This window comes from Herpailurus yagouaroundi, unplaced genomic scaffold (genome assembly GCF_014898765.1).
Source record: "Herpailurus yagouaroundi ecotype Mexico unplaced genomic scaffold, PumYag 185, whole genome shotgun sequence".
Classification (NCBI taxonomy): Eukaryota; Metazoa; Chordata; class Mammalia; order Carnivora; family Felidae; genus Herpailurus; species Herpailurus yagouaroundi.
In genome coordinates, this window is record NW_024412416.1 from 23754249 (window position 1) to 23775782 (window position 21534).

The following is a 21534-nucleotide window of genomic DNA, read 5'->3' on the forward strand; positions in this document are numbered from 1 at the left end:
GAATAAATATTGTCAAAATGTCAATACTATCCAAAGCTATCTGCACATTCAATGCAGTCCCAATCAAAATTGCACCAGCATTCTTCTCGAAACTAGAACAAGCAATCCTAAAATTCATACGGAACCACAAAAATCCCCGAATAGCCAAAGTAATTTTGAAGAAGAAGACCAAAGCAGGAGGCATCACAGCCCCAGACTTTAGCCTCTACTACAAAGCTGTCATCATCAAGACAGCATGGTAGTGGCACAAAAACAGACACATAGACCAATGGAATAGAATAGAAACCCCAGAACTAGACCCACAAACGTATGGCCAACTTATCTTTGACAAAGCAGGAAAGAACATCCAATGGAAAAAGGACAGTGTCTTTAACAAATGGTGCTGGGAAAACTGGACAGCAACATGCAGAAGGTTGAAAATAGACCACTTTCTCACACCATTCACAAAAGTAAACTCAAAATGGATAAATTACCTGAATGGGAGACAGGAAACCATCAAAACCTTAGAGGAGAAAGCAGGAAAAGACCTCTCTGACCTCAGCCGTAGCAATCTCTTACTCGACACATCTCCAAAGGCAAGGGAATTAAAAGCAAAAATGAACTACTGGGACCTCATGAAGATAACAACCTTCTGCACAGCAAAGGAAACAACCAACAAAACTAAAAGGCAACCAACGGAATGGGAAAAGATATTTGCAAATGACATATCGGACAAAGGGCTAGTCTCCAAAATCTATAAAGAGCTCACCAAACTCCACACCCGAAAAGCAAATAACCCAGTGAAGAAATGGGCAGAAAACATGAATAGACACTTCTCTAAAGAAGACATCCGGATGGCCAACAGGCACATGAAAAGATGCTCAACATCGCTCCTTATCAGGGAAATACATATCAAACCCACACTCAGATATCATCTCACGCCAGTCAGAGTGGCTAAAATGAACAAATCAGGAGACTATAGATGCTGGAAAGGATGTGAAGAAACGGGAACCCTCTTGCACTGTTGGTGGGAATGCAAATTGGTGCAGCCGCTCTGGAAAACAGTGTGGAGGTTCCTCAGAAAATTAAAAATAGACCTACCCTATGACCCAGCAATAGCACTGCTAGGAATTTACCCAAGGGATACAGGATTCCTGATGCATAGGGGCACTTGTACCCCAGTGTTTATAGCAGCACTCTCAACAATAGCCAAATTATGGAAAGAGCCTAAATGTCCATCAACTGATGAATGGATAAAGAAATTGTGGTTTATATACACAATGGAGTACTACATGGCAATGAGAAAGAATGAAATATGGCCCTTTGTAGCAACGTGGATGGAACTGGAGAGTGTGATGCGAAGTGAAATAAGCCATACAGAGAAAGACAGATACCATATGTTTTCACTCTTATGTGGATCCTGAGAAACTTAACAGAAACCCTTGGAGGAGGGGAAGGAAAAAAAAATAAAGGTTAGAGTGGGAGAGAGCCAAAGCATAAGAGACTCTTGAAAACTGAGAACAAACTGAGGGTTGATGGGGGGTGGGAGGGAGGGGAGGGTGGGTGATGGGTATTGAGGAGGGCACCTTTTGGGATGATCAGTGGGTGTTGTATGGAAACCAATTTGACAATAAATTTCATATACTGGGAAAAAAAAATAAAACTGGGTTACCAACATCTATATTAGATAAATCTAGACTTTAAAAACAGAGTGTAACAAGAGATAAATAAACACATTGTATCATAATAAAAGGATAATCCAACAAGGTATAAATATTGTAAATATTTATGCAGCCCACTTGGAAACACATATATAAAACAATTAATAACAAATAAAATGAATTAAATGATTAGTATACAATAATGGTGGGGGACTTTAATACCCCAGTTACATCATAGAACAGATTATCAAACAGAAAATCCATTAAGACACAATGGCTTTAAATGACACATTGGACAAGGTGGACTTAACAGATATATTCAGATCATTTCATCATAAAGCAAAAGAATACACTTTCTATTAAAGTACACACAGGATATTCTCCAGAATAGATCACATATTAGGTCACAAATTAGGCTGTAAATACAAAATATTGAAATTATACCATGCATCTTTTCTGACCACTATACTATGAAACTAGAAGTTAACTACAAGAAAAAATTGGAAAGACCACACATACATGGAGGTTTAACAACATGCTACTAAACAATGAATGAGATCCAGGAAATAAATGAAGAAATGAAACAAGTGAAAATAAAGACAGAATTCTTTAAAATTTTTCTTGCCACTGTTATTTAAGAAAGTACTGGATGTCCTAGCCACAGTAATCAGACAATAGACGAAAATGGATTCAAACCAGCAAGGAAAAAGTTAAACTTTCACTATTTGCACATGATATGATACTCTATATAGAAAACCTGAAAGACTCCACCCAAATACTGCTAGAAATGATCAAGTAATTCAGTATATTTTCAGGATATGAAATCAATGTACAGAAATATGTAGCATTTCTATACATCCATAACGAAGCAGCAGGAAGATAAAAAATGGAGTCATTTCCATTTACAATTGTACCCAAAACAATAAAATACCAAGGAATAAACCTAATCAAAGAGGCTAAAGACCTGTAATCTGAAAATTATGAAACTGGTGGGAAAAAAATTGAAGATGACACTAAGAAATTGAAAAACCTGCCATTTTCATGGATTGGAAGAACAAACATTTTTTATTCATTTTTTATTTTATTTTGTATTTTTTTTAATTTTTTTTAACATTTATTTATTTTTGAGACAGAGAGAGACAGAGCATGAACGGGGGAGGGTCAGAGAGAGGGAGACACAGAATCTGAAACAGGCTCCAGGCTCTGAGCGGTCAGCACAGAGCCCAACGCAAGGCTAGGACTCACGGACCGCGTGATCATGACCTGAGCCGAAGTCGGACACTTAACCGACTCAGCCACCCATGCGCCCCAGAACAAACATTTTTTAAATGTCTATATTACTCAAGGCAATTTACACATTTAATGTAATTCCTATTCAAATACCACCAGCATTTTTCACAGATTTAGAAAAAAATAATTCTAAAATTTGTATGGAACCACAAAATACCCTGAAAGCCAAAGCAATCTTGAAAAAAAAAAAAAAAACAAAAAAAAACAAAAAAAAACAAGCTGGAGGCATCACAATTCCAGACTTCAAGTTATGTTGCAAAGATGTAGCCACCAAAACAGTATGGTACTGGAAACAACATAGACATATTGATCAATGGAACAAAATAGAGGGTCGCCCGGGTGGCTCAGTCAGTTAAACGTCTGACTCTTGATTTTGGCTCAGTTCATGATCTCATGGTTTGTGAGTTTAAGCCCCACATTGGACTCCTCGCTGACAGCATGGAGCTTGTTGGGGATTCTCTCTCTCTCTCCCTTTATCTCTGCCCCTCCCCTGCTCTCTCTCTCTCTCTTAAAAAATAAAGTATAAAAAATGGAACAAAATAGAAAATCGATAAACAAACTCACAACTATATGGTCAATTTTCTTCAAAAAGGCAGGAAAGAATATTGAATGGGAAAGGACAATCTCTTCAACAAATGGTGTTGGGAAAACAATACAGCAGCATTCAAAAGAAATAAACTGGACAACTTTCTTATGCCATACACAAAAACAAATTCAAAATGGATGAAATAACTAAATGTGAAACAGCAAAGAGGAGAGGAAAACAGAAGCAGTAACCTTTTTGACATCAGCTGTGGCAACTTCTTTCTATATATGTCTCCTGAGGCATGGGAAATAAAAGCAAAAATAAACTACTGGGACTTCATCAAAATAAAAATCTTCTGCACAGTGAAAGAAATAATCAAGAAAACTAAAAGGCAACCTATGGAATTGGAGAATATATTTGCAAATGGCATATATGATAAAGTGTTAGTATTCAAAATATATAAAGAACTTACAGAATGCTACACTCCAAAAATGAATAATTGAATTAATAATGGTAAGAAAACATGAATAGACATTTTTCTACAGAAGATATCCATATGGGCAATAGACACATGAAAAGATGCTCCACATCACTGATCACCAAGGAAATAAAAATCAAAACTACAATATCACCTCACACTTTCCCAGTGGTTAAAATTAACAACACAAGAAAAAAAAAACAAGTGTTGGTGAATATGTGGAGAAAGGAGAACCCCCTTGCACTGTTGGTGGAATGGGAACTCATGCAACCACTCTGGAAAACAGTTATGCAGGTTCCTCAAAAATTTCATAATAGGACTACCCCATGATCCCATAACTGCACTAGGTATTTACCAAAAGCATACAAAAATACTGATTTGAAGGGGCACATGCACCCTGATGTTTACAGAGGCATTATCAACAATAGCCCAGCTATGTAAAGAGCCCAAATGTCATCTAATCTAATGATAGATAGATATAGATATAGATATAGATATAGATACAGATATAGATGATATAGATACAGATATAGATATAGGCATATCTGAATAATACTCACCCATCAAAACAAATGAAATCTTGCCTTTTGCAAAAACATGGATGGAGCTAGAGAGTATTATGGTAAGAGAAATAAGTCAGTCAGAGAAAGACAAATACAATATGGTTTTACTCATATATGGAATTTAAGAAACAAAACAGATGACTATATGGGAAGAAAAAAAAAGAGAGAGGGAAGCAAACCATAAGACACTCTTAAGTATAGAGAACAAACATGGTTGATGGAAGGACGTTGGGGAAGAGCTAAATGGGTGACGAGCACTGGGTGTTATATTTCAGTGATGAATCACTAAATTCTATACCTGAAGCCAGTATTACTGTATATGTTAACTAACTAGAATTTCAATAAAAATTTGAAACAAAAAATGTGAATCGTCTGTTGAGACCAGATAGTAGAAGCTTTATTTTGAGTGTTGCTTATTCTCAGGCATTAATAAGTGGGGAGGAGTTTTATGAAAAAGTTAAAAAAAAAAGTTAACTCAGTTTTTTATCCCAGAGGGCAGACAGTGCAGGTTTTTTTCTAGATGTTACACTCAATGCTTATTTAGATGTTAAAGTGAAGAAAACAGTGATATCCAATGAATTTTCTGATTTCATGTTTGAATTTCTGTGATGATGGCATCAGATGTTCTGGAAAACTTTCTGTGGCTCACACAGTGGTCAAGAGGAAGTTTTCCCATACACTATCTTTTTTGGTGACATCCTTGACATTCATAGAAACTCACATATCTAAAGCTTGCAGGGTTTTTTGGAAAATGTCCATTTTAAATCTCAGTAATTCTAAATCAGAGGGAAGAATAGTTTAGCGAGGTTATAGAGGATTTGGGAGAATTGAGGATTTTCCAAAGGCTCTCAAAATGTGTAAGAAGGAAGCCACAAGGGTACACCATAGCTGTCCATTGTAATACAAATTTTCTCTGTGAGGTCTTCACAACCACTTCAGTCAGACATAATCAATGCCAGACTAATTTGTTTATAAAACAAATTTAATTTTAGTCTTCTTTGTGTGTAGTCTTATTTAACTTAGCCTGAATATTTACATAATTTCAGCTTTATTAGTGATAGACTACATATGTCCCTTGATCGCCTTGCTGAAATTTTCAGAAGAATTCTGATTGGATTTGTAAAGCCTCTCAAGGTTAGGAAGATAAGCCAATATCTTGCCACCAGATTTTGCCTACAATACCCACAGATTTGGGAGAATTCCACTCTTCTCAGGGTCCTCAAAGTTTCCTGGGGCCTTTTTAGAAGTATCCTTTCTCAGTGCATGGCAAGAAAATCTATATGACTTTTATAGGCCAGTTTTTCTAATGGGGGATATATGGGCATTTGCTTCCTAAAGTCAACCTTAGTTCCTTAAAACTAACTGGTCGTATATAATTCCATGAATATTATTCTCTAGTATAACATTCTACTCAGAACCTTGGTAATATACCCAGTGCATCAAGTTATGTCCTTGGGGAGCAGATGGGGGGGACATCTGGGGGCTCAGTTGTTTAAGTGTCCAACTCTGTATTTTGGCTCAAGTCATAATCTCACAGTTTGTGTAACCAAGTCCCATGTCAGTCTCCATGGTGACAGCACAGAGCCTGCTTAGGATTCTTTCTGCATCTCTGTCTCTCTCTCTTTAGAAATAAATAAACGTGCTTTTTTGTAAAAAAAAAAAAATCCAATAAAAATTGTGTCCCAGATTATTTTTAATCATAAGTGTACTCTTCAATCCCCATCCCCTATTTCTGCCATCCCCTTACTCACCTCCAATAGTTTGTTCTCTACAGTTAAAAGTCTATTTCTTGGTTTCTCTCTTTTTTTTTTCCGTTGTTCATTTTTTGTTTCTTATTCCACATATGAGTGTAATCATGTGGTATTTGTCTTTCTCTGAATGACTTATTTCATTTTGCATTAGACTCTCTAGCTCTATCCATACTGTGCAAATGGCAAGATTTCATTCTTTTTTATGGATGAATAATATTCCAGTGGGGTGTGTGTGTGTGTGTGTGTGTGTGTGTGTGTACACATATATACCACATTTTCTTTGTTCATACATCCATCAGTGGACATGGGCTGCTTTGATAGTTTGGCTATTGTAAATAATGCCACAACAAACATTGGCATGCATGCATACCTTTGAATTAGTGTTTTTATAATTGGGGAGGTAAACCCATTAGTGAAATTACTGGATTGTAGGGTAGTTGTACTTTTAATTTTTTAAGGAAACGCCATACTGTTTTCAATAGTGGCTGCACCAGTTTATACTCCCACTGACAGTCATTTGCAAGAGGGTTCATTTTTCTCCATATCCTCACCAACACTTGTTCTTTCTTGTGTTTTATTTTAGCCATTCTGACAGGTGTGAGGTGTTGCTGCGTTTTAGTTTTGATTTGTATTTTCCTGATCAGTGATGTTGAGCGTATTTTTATATGTCTTTTGGCCACCTGAATGTCTTCTTTTGGATAAATGCCTGTTAATGTGTTCTGTTCATTCTTTAATTGGATTATTGTTGTTGTTTAAATTGAGTTGTGTCAGTTATTTATATATTTTGGATACTAACCCTTCATTGGATATGTCATTTGCAAATAACTTCTCCCATTATAAAGGTAATATTTCGTTTGTTGTTTGCTACCTTCACTCTGTAGAAACTTATTATTTTGATGAAGTACCAATAGTTTATCTTTGCCTTTATTTCCTTTGCCTAAGGGGATATATGTCAACCTCACTGGGCTGTGGACCTGGGGTGGCAAAGGAACTGAGAAAAAAAGAGGACAGTATAGCGAGGCACAGGGTGCCCCGAGCCAACAGCCCGAGGTACCAAGGTTTATTGTACATCTTCTTATATATGTTTTCAGGAAAAAAACCAGATCAGCAATGATTAACAACAGAAGCTTAGCAAAGCATGTCAACAATGTACATCTGATTCAGCTGTCTTACGTATGTTGTGTAGGAGAGCAGTCTTGCAGATACATATGTTCCGATAAGAATCTTTATGATAGAGGCAAAGACAAAGAAGGGAGTGAATGCACTGTGCTATATACAGCTGACTTCCTTTAAGCAAAACATCCCTATTTGTGTACTAAAGAACAGACCACATTTCCCAAGAGCAATTCACTCAAGTCCTCTCAAGTTATTTTTAACTTTATGATCTCAAGTTTTCTCAGAGATCTTGGAACCTGAATGAATATGCCCCTGTGGTCATTGTGGTGTTCTGTTTCCCACAGTACCCTCTTCCCTTTCAAAGCCACAGCTGTAGTAAGCATCTTATGATGAAAGCTCTGTGCATTCCTTCGCCTTCTAAGGGTGCAGTAGCCTTTGATGTAAGACCCTCTACAGGGTTTTCTTCACAGCCTCTAGTCAAATTTACAGGGAGCCAAACCCCTATACGTGTGCCAAGGTTCAAGTCACAACTGCCAGCATGGCTGAGAACAAGCGTTTAGGAGTTTTGCTGGATTTAGTTGTTTCCAGGACTCATTCTACACATTGTGTGAGATTCTTCAGTTGTCCCCATGTGGGAGGAGGGATTGGAGCCATCTTCTATTTTTGGGGTCTCTATAGGGTCAGTGCCACCATCTCCTTCACCAGGGGTTGGGTCGTCAGGCAGGCCTTATAGTGGCTGAGAAGTCTCCTTCATTTTGCTGATGTCTAATCCTGGGCTGGACTTTCCAAAGAGGTATCCATATTTGTTGACGGGATCCATCTGGAAGTACACAAGCATAACCAGGGCCTTGGATAATAAGGTTCCTGAGCTGCCAGTGATTATCTTCATTTTTTAACCAGATAGGTTTTTTTTTTTGTGTGTGGGAATCTGTTGGAGTGAAGTGTTTATCCGCATGTGTGTATGTCTCACCCTGCAATAAATTTTAAAAATTTAAGGTAAATAGTGCTTGGGCCATAATATCTTGGGGAGAGGGTCCCCCTTTCTTTTTAGTTAGAAGTTTGACTAATTGTCTTCTAAGGGTTGCATGTGTGCATTCTACTATAGCCTGTTCTTGAGGATTGTAAAAGATACCTGTGACATGTTGGATCTGCTAATCCAGTAGAAAGTCATGTAGACATCTGGTTACATAAGCAGGTCCATTATCAGTTTTAATGCTAGTGGGCAATCTCATAACCAAAAAAAAAAAAAAAAAAAGACAAGTAAATGAGAAATAACATGTCCTGTTTTCTTCCCCCAAGAGAGGGGGAAAGAAAATTCAGAAAAGGTATCAATAGTAACATGAATGTAAGAGAGGCTCCCAAAAGCTGGAAAATGTGCAACATTCATTTGCCAAATACAATTTGGAATAGTATCTCGAAGGTTAACTCCTGATGCATGCATGCTCAGTTAAACCCAGAGGTCTACAAATGGGACAATGGGAAACTGTCTGGCAAGGTACATGGGAATCTTATAGTGTACATGAAGACGATTAACATGTTAAATGTGAGTGTTCCTCATGTGGAGTGAGAAAAATAGATGAGGTGAGTAAATCAGCAGATTGGTTTCCGAAAGCCAAAGGTCCAGGGAGATTTGAGTGAGAACAGATGTGAGTTATATATAGGGGATGCATCAGAGACTGAATATCAAGCTGTAAGTCTTGAAGTAGAGGGTTAATGATAGCATGGGTAGTGGAGATAAGAGCAGTCTCCAAAGGGGGTCACCAGACCTACTATATCAGAAACCACATTAAGAGGTCCTGGGATAGATTGGAGGAGGTAGAAAATAGTGACTAATTCAACTTGCTGAGCAGATGTATAAGAGGTCTGTATAGATTTTGTAAAGACGCCAGCTCTGCTGGAAGAGGAGCCATCAATGAAATAGGTAGGTGCAGAAAGAATGGGAGAATCACAAACAACAGGGTTGATGATCCAGGGGGTTCATTTCAAAAAGTCCCATAATTTTCCTGAGGGATAATGGCATCCAATGTGTCCTGTATAATCAGCAAAGGCAAACTGTAAAGAGGGAGGAAAAAGGGAAAATGTCCTTAAAGGTAGCTGAGGCAAGTGGTAAAACAATTAAAGTTGGATCGAATCCCAGGATTTGGATAGCTCTTTTTTATCCTTGAATAACAAGTGAAGCTATAAGAGAAATATACAGGGTTACAGTGTGAGATGTCTTCATGTGAAGAGTCATCCATTCCAAGGGTCTATCTTCTTGTGCCAAAATTCCTGTAGGAGAGTGAGAGGTAGGGAAAACGAGGAGGAGTAAAGGCAGTGAAGCATCATATCTGTAAGCAAAAGAGGTTTTTAAGCATTCTTCAATGAACTGGAGTTCATTTTCTGCTTCTGGTGACAAGTGATGTGGACTGTCCAGAGCAGTATCACCTTGTAAGCATTAAATAAATTTTGTAATTGGTAAGTAGGAATGCCTAACAAAGGGTGTATCCAATTGATATCCCCAAGGAGTTTTTGAAAATCATTAAGTGTGTTAAGATTATCTTTGCAGATCTGCATACTTTGTGGCTTCACAGTGGTCCAGTCAACTATGGTACCTAAATAGGAGGCCGGGGTGGCAGTCTGAATTTTTTCCAGGGCAATAATAAGCCCAGCAGCAATGAGGTGAGATGAAGTTTCATTGTAAAGCACTTGTAATTCCTCTTCGGTTTGTGTGGCTATTAATATACCATCCATATAATGAATTATGTAAGCCTGAGGATATCACTGGTTGCAGAACCTGGCCAACGAAGTATTGACACATAGTAGGAGAATTAATCATACCTTGCTGGAGGACTATCCAATGATATCATCTCATGGGCTCTTTATTATTTGGACTGGGAATGGAGAACACAAAGTTTTCCTTATCATAAGAATGTATTGCAATAGTATAAAAACAATCCTTTAAATCAATAATTATTAGAGGCCATTGTTTTGGAATCACCATGGGCATGGGCAAGCCTGATGGCAAGGCACCTAAAGGTTCCATGATGGCGTTAACATTTCTGAGATCTGTGAAAAGGCTCCATTTTCCTGATTTTTTTCTTAATGACAAATACAGGAGAATTCCAGGGGGACTGGGAAGGCTCCATATGTCCTGCCAACAACTGTTCTTGAATTATTTGTTTTAAGACCTCAATTTTTCTGATGAAAGGGGCCATTGAGGGGTCCATAGAGGACAAGTTGTTTTCCATGTAATTTTAATGGGAGCAGGCTTATACTCCTCAATGGCTCCTAAGGGAAAGGATATCCTAGTCCTGCTCTGTGAAGTTGGCCCTGCGCAACAATTGCCTCTCTAATGCCTTGATGGTTTTTACCTAGGCTTTGTCCCTCCCTGTAACCCATTTTGGTCATGATATGTTTGGCAGAGCCACTTGGAGGGATAACCAATTCTGCTCCCCATTGTTGTAACAAGTCTCTCCCCCAGAGGTTGATGGGGTGTTCAAAATAAAAGGTTGAGGAGGGCACCAAGATGGCGGAAGAGTATGGAAGATTTTTTGGTGTCTCGCATCCATGAAATACAGCCAGACCAACATTAAACCATCCTGCACACCTAGAAAACTGATCTGAGGATTAACACAACAATCTGCACAACCTGAAGCACAGAACTCAGCAGGTACATGGAGTGGAGAGGTGAACTTGGGGAGAGAGAAGCCATGGTGGACAGGGAGCTGCTTTTGTGGGCAGAGAGAGGACAGAGATGGGGTGGGGGCAGGAATATGGGAAAAGCACCACTCCCCAAAAGCAGCTGGAGAGAAAGTGGAAAATTGGAAACAGCTACAGGGACTAAACTAAAAAGGGAGAAAGGAGAAAGGAGAGAGTTAAAATTCCATTAAGACTGTAAACAAGGGGAGCGCAGAGGCTACAACTTCGCAGGTATTGAACTGCTCTGGTGGGAAGGGCAAATCCCCAGGAGCAGAGTGGGGTCTCGGAGGTTCTTGGGCCACCTGGGGAAAAGTGGTTCCACTGTTGGAAGGACATTTGGTACAGACTGTTGAGGCCACCTGGTCCCAACAGACCCCAGAGAATGGCCACATTTTCTGGTGGTAGAACAAGGTCATTAAGGGTGAAGCTTGGTGCCAGATGTGTGTTGTGATTTTCCATAATCCCTGAAATGCTGCTGCTACACTATCTTGTGAACATTTTCTGGGCCACGCTGGCACCCAGCCACAGTCTCTGGGCTTTGGCAGCAATATGGCAGCAGTATGGTCCTGCGAACTTACCTGGGTGCAGCTGGCATTTGGTCATTGCTTGGTGAAACCATCCGCAGAGGGTCAGAATGGGTCAAAGCTGCAGTCCCTCAGAAGCAATGGGCTGGGGAAAACAGCCACATCTGAGACAAAACTCTGGAGAGAGGTACTACCTGGGGCTTGGTCACAGACAGTGAAAAAGCAGAGAGCAGACAAAAGCTGAAGACAAAGGGCAAGTGTGCAATTGCTGATCAGGGAGAACAGAGTTCTGATACTAGAGACTGGGTAGCTGGATGATGCCATTTTTCACCGCTGTCATGCATGGTCACATGCACCTACGAGTGCCACAACACTCCACCCCAATAGGCTAGCAGTGCCATCTAGTGGAGAACAGAGCCATTACACGAAGCCCCACCCAACTGGGCCAACCTTGCTTTTCAAGAACACAAGTCTCACCGCCTTAGTTTATGGACTATAAAGCACTTCATAGTCTGATTTCTAGGGGAAAATGAAGTAATTTCAGTCGTATTTCAATCTGTTAGCAGGTCCAACTATTCAATTTTCTTTCTTTCTTTCTTTCTTTCTTTCTTTCTTTCTTTCTTTTTCACTTATTTTCTTTTTCCTGAATACAGAAAGAGAAAAATTCATTTTTATATTTAATTTTTATTAAAATATTTTTCTTTAATTTTTATCTACTATGTTCTTTACTTTTGTGTATTTTTTTCAAATTCCATTTTACTTACATCATTTCATTTTAGTCTACTTCAGTATATTAATTTTTTTCAAATTCTTAAACAATTTCCTTTTTTTCCCCTTTTTTTCTTTAATATATCAAACCACTTTCAACACCCAGACCAAAACCCACCTAGGATATAGCATCATTTATTCGATTTGTGTGTATGTGTTTAAGTTTTTAATTTTAATATTTTTTTAATTTTAATTTTTTCTAACTCATTACTCTTCTCCCTTCAAAATGACAAAATGAAGGAATTCACCCCAAAAGAAAGAGCAGGAAGTAACAACAGCCAGGGACTTAACCAACACAGATAGAAGGAAGATGTCTGACACAGAATTAAGAATCACAATATAAGAATACTAGCTGGAGCTGAAAATCGATTAGAATCCCTTTCTGCAGAGATAAAAGAAGTAAGAACTAGTCAGGATGAAATTTAAAAAATGCTATAACTGAGCTGCAATCATGGATGGATGCCGCAGCGGCATGGATGGATGAGGCAGAACAGAGAATCAGTGATATAGAGGACAAACATCTGGAGAATGATGAAGCAGAAAAAAAAGGAGATTAAGGCAAAAGAGCACAATTTAAGAATTAGAGAAATCCGTGACTCATTAAACAGGAACAACATCAGAATCATAGGGATCCCAGAAGAGGAAGAGAGAGAGATAGGGATAGAAGGGTTATGTGAGCAAATCATAGTGGAAAACTTTCCTAACCTGGAGAAAGACACAGGCACCAAAATCCAGGAAGCACAGAGGACTCCCAGTAGATTCAGCAAAAACCAACCATCAACAAGGCAAATTCACAAAATACTCAGCCAAGGAGAGAATCATGAAAGCAGCAAGGGAAAAAAAAAGTCCTTAACCTACAAGGGAAGACACATCACATTTGCAACAGACCTATCCACAGAAACTTGGCAGACCAGAAAGGAGTGACAGGATATATTAAATGTGCTCAATCAGAAAAATATGCAGCCAAGAATTCTTTATCCAGCAAGGCTGTCATTCAAAATAGAAGGAGAGATAAAAGGTTTCCCAGACAAACAAACACTAAAGGAGTTTGTGACCACTAAACCAGCCCTGCAAGAAATTTTAAGGAAGACTCTGAGGGGAGAAAAGATTAAAATAAATAAATAAATAAATAAATAAATAAATAAATAAATGCCAAAAGCAACAAAGATTAGAAAGGACCAGAGAACACCACCAAAAACACCAACACTACAAGCAACATAATGGCACTAAATTCATATCTTTCAGTACTCACTCTAAACGTCAATGGACTCAATCCTCCAATCAAAAGACACAGCATAACAGAATGGATAAGAAAACAAGATCCATCTATATACTGCTTACAAGAGACCCACTTTAGACCTAAAGACACCTTCAGATTGAACGTAAGGGGATGGAGAAGCATCTATCATGCTAATCGTCAACAAAAGAAAGCTGGAGTAGCCATACTTATATCAGACAATCTAGACTTTAAAATAAAGACTGTAGCAAGAGATGCAGAAGGGCATTATATCATAATCAAGGGGTCTATCCACAGAGAAGACCTAACAATTTTAAACATTTATGTGCCAAACGTGGAAATGCCCAAATATATAAGTCAATTAATCACAAACATAAAGAAACTCATCAATAGTAATACCATAATAGTAGGATACTTCAACACCTCACTGACAGCAATGGACAGATCATCTAATCAAAAAATCAAGAAGGAAACTATGGCTTTGACCACACTGGACCAGATGGACTTAACAGATATATTCAGAACATTTCATCCTAAAGCAGTAGAATATGCATTCTTCTCCAGTACACATGGAATGTTCTCCAGAATAGAACACATACTGGGACACAAATTAGCCTTCAACAAGTACAAAAACATTGATATCATACTGTGCATATTTTCAGACCACACTGTTATGAAACTCGAAATCAACTGCAAGAAGAAATTTGGAAAGATAACAATTACTTGGAAACTGAAGAACATCCTACTAAAGAATTAATGGGCTAGCCAAGAAGTTAAAGAGGAAATTAAAAAGTGGATGGAAGCCAATGAAAATGGTAACACCACAACCCAAAACCTCTGGGGTGCAGCAAAGGTGGTGATAAGAGGAAAGTATATAGCAATCCAGGTCTTCCTAAAGAATGAAGAAAGATCTCAAATACACAACCTAAACTTATACCTTAAAGAGCTGGAAAAAGAACAGCAAATTAAACCCAAAAACCAGCAGAAGGCATGAAAGAATAAAAATTAGAGCAGAAATTAATGCTATCGAAACCAAAAAACACAGTAGAACAGATCAAAGAAACCAGAAGCTGGTTCTTTGAAAGAATTAACAAAATTGATAAACTGCTAGCCAGGTTGATCAAAAAGCAAAAGAAAAGTACCCAAATAAATAAAATCAAGAATGAAAGAGGAGAGATCACAACCAACACAGCAGAAATAAAAACAATAATAAGAGAATATTATGAGCAATTATATGTCAATAAAATGGGCAATCTGGAAGAAATGGACAAATTCCTAGAAACATTTACACTACCAAAACTGAAACAGGAAGAAATAGAAAATTTGAACAGACCCATAGCCAGTAAGGAAATGGAATTAGTAATCAAAAATCTCCCAAAAAAACAAAAGTCCAGGGCCAGATGGCTTTCCAGGGGAATTATACCAAACATTTAAGGAAGAGTTAACACCTATTCTCTTGAAGCTGTACCAAAAATAGAAATGGAAGGAAAACTTCCAAACTCTTTCTATGAAGCCAGTGTTACCTTGATTCCAAAACCAGACAGAGACCCCACTAGAAAGAACTATAGACCAATTTCCCTGATGAACATGGATGCAAAAATCCTCAGCAAGATATTAGCCAACCGGCTCCAACAATACTTAAAAAATTTTTTTTCACCACAACCAAGTGGGATTTATACCTGGGATGCAGGGCTGGTTCAATATCCACAAAACAATTAATGTGATTCATCACATCAATAAAAGAAAGGACAAGAACCATATGATCCTCTCAATAGATGCAGAGAAAGCATTTGACAAAACATAGCATCCTTTCCTGATAAAAACCATCAAGAAAGTAGGGATAGAAGGAGCATACCTTGAGATACAAAAGCCATATATGAATGACCCATCACTAATATCATCCTCAATGGGAAAAAACAGAGCTTTTCCCCTAAGGTCAGGAACAAGACAGGGATGTCCACTCTTGCCACTAGCCACTGTTATTCAACATAGTATTGGAAGTCTTAGCCTCTGCAATCAGACAACACAAAGAAATAAAAAACACCCAAATTGGCCAGGAGGAGGTCAAACATTCACTCTTTGCAGATGACATGATACTCTATATGGAAACCCAAAAGATTCCACCAAAAAGCTGCTAGAACTCATTCACAAATTCAGCAAAGTTGCAGAATATAAAATCAATGCACAGAAATTGGTTGCATTCCTATACACCAACAATGAAGCAACAGAAAGAGAAATCAAGGAATAGATCCCATTTACAATTGCACCAAAACCCATAAAATACCTAGAAATAAATTTACCAAAGAATTTAAAAAAATTTATACACTGAAAACTATAGAAAGCTTATGAAATAAGTTGAAGAAGACACAAAAATTGGGAAAAGATTCCATGATCCTGGATAGGAAGAACAAATATTGTCAAAACGTCAATACTACCCAAACCAATCTACACATTCAATGGGATCCCTATCAAAGTAACACCAGCATTCTTCACAGAGTTAGAACAAATAATCCTAAAATTTGTATGGAACCAGAAAAGACCCTGAATAACCAAAGCAATCCCAAAAAAGAAAACCAAAGCCGGAGACATCACAATCCCAGACTTCCAGCTATACTACAAAGCTGTAATCATCAAGACAGTATGGTACTGGCACAAGAACAGACACTCGGAACAATGGAACAGAATAGAGAACCCAGAAATGGACCCACAAACGTATGGCCAACTAATCTTTGACAAAGCAGGAAAGAATATCCAATGGAATAAAGACAGTCTCTTCAGCAAATGGTGCTGGGAAAACTGGACAGAGACATGCAGAAGAATTAACTTGGACCACTTTATTAAGCCATACACAAAAATAAACTCAAAATGGATGAAAAACCTAAATGTAAGACAGGAAGCTATCAAAATCCTCGAGGAGAAAGCAGGCAAAAACTTCTTTGATCTTGACCACGGCAACTTAGTCAACATGTCTCCAGGGGCAAGGGAAACAAAAACAAAAATGAGCTACTTTGACCTTATCAAAATAAAAAGCTTCTACACAGTGAAGGAAACAATCAGCCAAACTAAAAGACAACCGACAGAATGGGAGAAGATATGTGCAAATGACATATCAGATAAAGGGTTAGTATCCAAAATCTGTAAAGAACTTATCAAACTCCATACCCAAAAAACAAAGAATCCAGTGAAGAAATGGGCAAAAGTCACAAATAGACATTTCTCCAAAGAAGACATCCAGATGGCCAACCGACTCATGAAAAAAATGCTCAACATCACTCATCATCAGGGAAATACAAATCAAAACCACAATGAGATAACACCTGACACCTGTCAGAATGGCTAACATGAACAACACAGGCAACAACAAATGTTGGCTAGGATGCAGAGAAAGAGGATCTCTTTTGCATTGTTGGTGGGAATGCAAGCTGGTGCAGCCACTCTAGAAAACAGTATGGAGGTTCCTCAAAAAACTAAAAATACCCAGCAATTGCACTACTAGGTATTTATCCAAGGGATACAGATATGCTGTTTCGAAGGGACACATGCACCCCAATGTTTATAGCAGCACTATCCACAATAGCCAAAGTATGGAAAGAGCCCAAATGTCCATTGAGGGATGAATGGATAAAGAAGATGTGGTATGTATATACAATGGGGTATTACTCATTAATCAAAAACAATGAATTTTTTCCATTTGCAACTATGTGGATGGAACTGGAGGGTATTATGCTAAGTGAAATTAGTCAGTCAGAGAAAGACAAAATCATATGACCTCACTCATATGAAAACTTTAAGAGACAAAACAGGTGAGCATGAGGGAAGGGAAACAAAAGTAATATAAAAACAGGTTGGGGGACAGAACATAAGAGTCTCATAAATATGGAGAACAAACAGAGGGTTAGTGGAGCAGGTGTGGGAGGGGGGATGGGCTAAATGGGTAAGGGGCACTAAGGAATCTACTCCTGAAATCATTGTTGAACTATATGCTAATTTGGATGTAAATTAAAAAAATAAATAAGAAAATAAAATAAAATAAAATAAAATAAAATAAAATAAAATAAAATAAAAATAAATTGTTGAATAACACCTTCCAATTTAAGGAGAAGACTACTTTGACGGATCTCTTCTGTTGTTACAAAGCCTATTCCTTTTACAGAACTAGTGGTAGCCTGTGTAGGCTAGGATGGAGGCCAGTATCAAGAGGAAATTACCAAAATATCACCTCCAGAGTCTACTAACCTAGAGAATGATTTGCCTTGAATTTTAAGAGTCATGGAGAGGCGGTCAATCTCAGTTAATAATGAGGCCCATTTCACCATGAGGGGTCAAGTCTCCCAAACCCACCTTTCCTGATTTCTTGTGAAGCTCCAACTGGAATAGAAGGGAACAAAAACTGGGCAATTCTATCACCGCTCTTAAAGGTCCAAGGCACACGGGTTTGAACAACAACCATTATTTCTCCTTCATAATCGGAATAAATTATTCCTGTTAACATTTGAATTCCCTCAAGATTTAAGCTTGATCTACCCAAGATGAGTACTACCGTCCCTTGCGGGAGTGGATCATAGTTACTGGTAGGGATTTTTTGTGGCCCAAGGCCAGGATGTAAATTTACAGTAAGTGGAGTGGTCAAATCTACAGCGGCACTTCCCCAAGTGGTGTGGACTGAGTGATAACATGGAGGGTTTGTGTGGGCTGCAGGAAGCTGATCCCCCCTTGTTGTTCAGGGTGGGGAGCGGGGAGTGGCCATCCCATTTCCCGACTGAGGGGACAGTGGGTTACCTTGTTTATCAAATTTAGATTTATATTCTTTAGCCCAATGTTTGCCCTTGCCACAACAAGGACAGAGGCTAGGGGCAGAAGCAGTAGGAGTAATCATTTTCTGTGGTGGAACCTTGTGGCATTCCTTTCTTACATGACCTAATTTCCCACAGTTATAGCATTTACTTTCTTTCTGTTTTTGCAAAGCCATCAGTTGTAATGAAGTAATTGGAGCTTGATGGGTAAGCATGCCAATGTTCCTACAAAGCCAGAGATAATCAAGTAAATTTAGGGATTCGCTATGTGGTCTGATAGCAGCTTGACAATCTTCATTAGCATTTTCAAAGGCAAGTTGTTTCCGTAAATTCTCTCTAGCAGTCTTACTGCCAACCTGTCGTTCAATAGCCTGCTTAAGCCTAGAAATAAAGTCAGTGTAAGGCTCTGTGAGTCCCTGTATAATTTTTATATAGCTTTGTCCTACTTCTCCTGAAGGGGTTAATTTTTCCCAAGCCGCTAAAGAGATTTTAGAAATTTGAGCAGTAGCGCCTGGTGGTGTATTCACCAACTGTTCTCATACACCTGAGAAAATACCAGTTCCCATGAGTATTTCAAAAGAAATATGTTGCATAGGGGGATTGGCTCTATTAGCTGGAGATTTCAAGTATGCTGCATCTGTCAGCCACATTTTCCATTGTAAAAGATCTTGGGGTTTAAGACATGCTCATGGCACCACATACCAATCATAAGGTATCCATTCTCCTGAAGCCACCCATGCCTTCAGAATTTCTATCGTATAGGGAAGCAGTAGGTCCATAAAAATGGCATGCCTTTTTTAACTATCTTAAAGTATTTAAGTCTAAGCCTTCATTGTCTGGCCCAGCGGCTTGAGTTGTTTATAGGGAAAACCATAAACAAGTCACTCCCTCCTTGACACCAGAGTTCCCTCTCCAGGGAAGAAATAGGGAGTCATGAATGCCTAGATGAAGATAGCTCCGATATTCAGGGAGGGGGATAATCCTCCTCTGACCCATTTTGTGGTGGCGGAGCCATGGATAAAGGTCAGGATTGAGCCGCCACAAAAATTCTTTTACTTTCGGTTTTAAACTTTTGTCAGGTTTCATCATCTAACTCGTAAGTATAGAGACAGCCAGCCGTTTCTTTACCAATCTCAGCAGCAGAGGTTTATCCCCAGTCTCCATAGTATTAATAACAACTCTTATTAGAGCCCGTATAGGCCAGAAGTCAAGGGAGATAGTCTCCGCTTGACGCATGGCTTTCATAACATTCTTAACCCAAATCCACGTGACTTTATGCAAAGAATCCTCTTCGGAGAACCAAGGATTGTATTTTATCAGTTCCTAAACATTTTTCAATGCTATGCTTAGTGACTTTTGCTCCATATTCTTTTAGAAAATTATATATTAGAGCAGCAAAACTGGAAAATTTTGGCTGTGATTGCACCATTACCCTGTAAACAAGTTTCCTACTTACTGCCTTCTGTAGAGTTCCAAACGCTTGCCTATCACTCCTCAGAGGGGGCTTCAGGTCCCTGTTCGGCACCACTTTTCCACCTCAATGGGCCGGGAACCCGGGGCGGCGAAGGAACTGAGAAAAAGAGAGGACAGAATAGCGAGGCACCGGGGACCCCGAGCCAACAGCCTGAGGTACCGAGGTTTATTGTACATCTTCTTATATACGTTTTCAGGAAAACACAGATCAGCAATGATTAATAACAGAAACTTAGCAAAGCATGTCCACAATGTACATCTGATTCAGCTATCTTACGTACGTTGTGTAGGAGAGCAGTCTTGCAGACACATATGTTCTTTTTTTTTTAACGTTTATTTTTTAATTTTTGAGACAGAGAGACAGAGCATGAACAGGGAAGGGGCAGAGAGAGAGGGAGACACAGAATCGGAAGCAGGCTCCAGGCTCTGAGCCATCAGCCCAGAGCCCGGCGCGGGGCTCGAACTCACGGACTACGAGATCGTGACCTGAGCTGAAGTCGGAGGCTCAACCGACTGAGACACCCAGGCGCCCCGAAACACATATGTTCTGATAAGAATCATGATTATAGAGGCAAAGACAAAGAAGGGAGTGAATGCACTGTGCTTTATACACCTGACTTCCTTTAAGCAAAACATCCCTATCTGTGTACTAAAGAACAGACCACATTTCCCAAGTTCACTCAAATCCTTTCAGGTTATTTTTAACCTTATGATCTCGAGTTTTCTCAGGGATCTTGGATCCTGAATGAACATGCGCCTGTGGTCATTGTGCTGTTCTGTTTCCCACAGATATATCTAAAAAAAAAAAAAAAATGTAGCTACAGCTGATGCCAGAAACATTACTGTCTGTGCTCTCTTTAAGTATTTTTATTTTTTCAGAGCTCACATTTTTGTCTTTATTCCATTTTGAGTTTATTTTTGTGTATGGTGAAAGCAATTGGTCTAGTTTTATTCTTTTGCTTATGACTATTCAGTTTCCCAACACCAATTGTTGAAGAGATTGTCTTTTTCCCTTTTTATATTCTTCTCTCACAGCTTCTTATCTAACTTATTAAGATAACTAAATCATTATAAATACAAGAATACTTGAGAGTTTATTGTGTTCTTTTCTTTTTTCTTTTTTTTAATTCGGGAGTGATCATGTAGAGATAATAGTAACTGTTCTATCTCAGGTCACTGAAGTGTACTTCACAAATTGCTGTAAATTATACCTAGCTTAAAAAATACACTCTCCTTTAATTCTGGGGGAAATAGATTAAAAACAACGTTTCAAAGAAAAATGAATAAGAAATTATAATTCCCTTCAGTTCTTCAGCCACGTGGATTTATTTCTTCTTTTGTTTGATATTGAGTAAACAGTTTCATGAATCTATAAATTTATTGATTCTAGAAATATTTTCAATATTGGAATAGTTTTATGTTACCAATATGCTATTACAAAATGCTCCTACAATCAAAAATTAGAAAATTATAGGCAAAATATATTTACTTCCTTAAGAAGGACATACTAAAAGTTCTTCAAATGATGCCATTATGGAGCATTCATGCCTGATTATAAACACATTTAGAGAAGAATCAATGTCAAATAATAACTATCTGTGAATTACAAATGACTTTAAATGGCCATAGTTAAAGTCATATGAGAATTCATTTGGTAAAGGAAGTAGATATTCTTGTAGCATATATAATTTTAAAAT

General features: G+C 38.4%; 1 long non-coding RNA gene across 3 annotated transcripts; it reads right to left on the minus strand.

Moving 5' to 3' along the window:
• Window positions 1-7261: 7261 nt before the first annotated feature.
• LOC121042529 (uncharacterized) lies at window positions 7262-20156 on the minus strand. 3 transcript variants are annotated; one of them, XR_005796273.1, is made up of 3 exons: window positions 20119-20156; window positions 19821-19934; window positions 7262-8184 (listed from the first exon to the last, which is right to left on the minus strand). It is a non-coding gene; the product is annotated as an uncharacterized LOC121042529 (long non-coding RNA). The 3 variants fall into 3 exon arrangements; XR_005796272.1 differs by having other exon boundaries at window positions 19821-20150; XR_005796271.1 differs by lacking the exons at window positions 19821-19934; window positions 20119-20156 and adding an exon at window positions 11621-11750.
• Between the last annotated feature and the right edge of the window lie 1378 nt (window positions 20157-21534).